Below are 2,852 nucleotides of genomic sequence, written 5' to 3'. Positions count from 1 at the left end.
GGACAGCGACCAGAACTCCGGGCGGTTACAAACTTGTATTGAAGAAAGATTTTGTCTTTCTAACATTCATTTTCATCCCATATTCTTCTGAACCCTTTCTCAACTTTTCAACATCTTATTAATTTTCCTTTTAGATTCTGCAACAACAACTATATCAACCCCAAACCGTATACACCTCATCATTTCATCTCCTCCCGAAATTCCATCTTCATTAGGTTGACTTGTTTTCGCTATCTATTCTATATAGCTATTAAATAATGTCGGCGAAATGCATAATCTCTGTTGAACTCACCTTCCAATTACACTGTCCGTCTACTGTGCATGCACCAGCGAATTTCCATGGAAGATCATGAATAATTCTGGTAATTTATATAGTATTTATGGACGAATACGTAATAGAACCTATATGAATAACATATATCATTCCTCAAAGTACCGAATGCAGTAAACAAAAACATCAATAGACATATTACATCAAGGCGAAATAGGCATAAATTTCAGACATTTCAAAACAGGTTTCATTCGTTCTTACCGCTGGTCTAGTGGTGGGAGTTGCTGTTAAACTGTGCTAGCGGTAGGACGTGTTGTCCGGTGCCGTGTTTGTTCGCAGTTTGACGTGCTTAGCGTTACCACTACGTGTGGTTTATTTGTGTAAGTGACTATATATTGTACAATATGACGATGTCTCAGGTCGTTAGAAAAAATACGATCAAATGTGTATTTGACAAGGAAAAACGTAATAATCGACCGCCACCCATCGCTATTCATAAATGGATCAAAAGTTTATTTAAAGAGGACTGCCATGACATTATTGCGCTCCAATTTCACTCTGATGAATATGCTCTGATTGTGACTTTTAATACTGATGCCATTTTTGAAAAAGTGTTAAGTAAGCTTGAACCTACGGTACCATTTAATCATAGTGACGGTAATACCTCTTTTGTCAAACTTGTCAACGCAATGGAAAATATTATCAGGGTAAGAGTCTTTAGTTTACCTATTCAACTAGATAATAACGTTATTGTGCAAATTCTGACTGAATATGGAACAGTGAAAAATATAACCAATGAGACATTGTCTCAAAATTATCCCCTTGCAGTGTCCAATGGAATGCGAACTGTGAACATTGTCCTTAAAAAAATATCCCCTCACGTTTACTCTTTAACGGCTTTCGTGACTTCATATCATATGAAGACCAGCCTGTAAAGTCTTTTTTCTGTCGATTATTAACTCACCGACTTAGTGACTGTGATAAGAAAGGAAGACAAGAACTGAATGGCCCTCATACGTCTCAAACGTCTGACATTCGATTTACCGAGTTTCCCCCCACTCCGCCCGGCATCTAAAGCACCGCCACTGCCTTTACAAATGTCACCCCTCGGCACTATTCAAAAAAAAAAACTTGTGAACAACATGTGCAATTACAACCAAACAGTTTAGAATCAGAACTGACACCTCTACTACGATTGCTGCTCATACGGTTGACAACTCTGATTCCACATCTGGCCTTATCAACAATGCAGCTGAAGAAACACATACACCTAGTGTTAATGTTAATGACCTTGCAAGTGTTGATAACATCGATACACCGTCTTGTTTCCCTGGTAAACAGCCTATTGGTACTGAGGGCTCCCTCCAAGCTGTGAAACAAAAAACTGATAAGGAATTCATTGCTCCTACTTCAGATGCAGACGGTAGTGACCTTGACCTGGAAAGTGAAACAACAGACATTCCTGATACAACAAGGGAATTACGTTCACGAAAGAAACGAGGCTCACGTGGTTCTTATTCACAACCTGTGAATGTCATAACAACTCGAAAGAAGAAAAGGCGTGGTGCTTCAATAACTGAATGTTTACGTCACGACGATACTACCTCAGGTGTGCTCACTGACCTTCAAGATTTGTAAACACTTTTTTCGCTTTTTTGTTGCCAGTGTGACTATATTGACGTTCTTGTCTTCTTTTTATAGCAATAGGTTGATATGTTCCAATCTTACATTTGCTTTTTTGTTTTCTTACTTATAACACTGTACATTACACGTATTGTTTCCCTCAATGTAAACCGTATGCAAAATAGTGTTAAAAAGAATTGTTTAAATTTTGTTTATGATTATGACGCATATTTTATATGTCTTCAGGAAATAGTCCCCGATTAACACTGTTCCATCTCTGGTTATAAGAGTCATATTAATATTGGTGTACATGGTTTTGGAACTGCTATATTAGTGAAAGAAGGAATACAAATTGATTCCCTTCAAATGTTGGTGGATGGCAGAGGGATAGCGTTGTATTGGAAAAATACTGTAATTGTCAATATATATATGGGAATTCGGGGCATCAAGGGAAGACGGGTAGACGGGTAGACCAGACCTTATATTCTGAAAATTTGTTGTATTTGCTTTCTGAACCCTTTAATAACATTATGCTCATGGGCGATTTTAATTGTGTACTTCGAGCTAATGATTGTGTCGGGACACCATCATATAGTCCTGCACTACATTTTTTTGTTTCTCAATATAGGCTGGTTGACACTGCTATTTACTGTAAAAAGGACCATATCTTTACTTACGTGCGCAGTAATGCGGCGTCCAGAATTGACCGTTGCTATTGTAATCTTGGTTAAATTGATAGTTAAATATGATGTCTGTTTAGCCCCGTTTACTGATCATTTGGGTCTAATTCTTGAATTTAATATTGGTTCGCCGTACTGTGTCTGGGGACGATCCTACTGGAAAATGTCCCCCTTTGGTATAAGTGATCCTTATTTTCTTAACCAGTTTCATCGGCACTGTTCAGTCTTGCTTTACCACCGCAACAGGTATACCACAAGCCTCAAATGGTGGGAGCAAT

Source organism: Thermobia domestica, chromosome 6, assembly GCF_964235325.1.
Source record: "Thermobia domestica chromosome 6, izTheDome1.hap1.1, whole genome shotgun sequence".
Taxonomy (NCBI): domain Eukaryota; kingdom Metazoa; phylum Arthropoda; class Insecta; order Zygentoma; family Lepismatidae; genus Thermobia; species Thermobia domestica.
Note: the sequence above shows the minus strand (reverse complement) of the source record.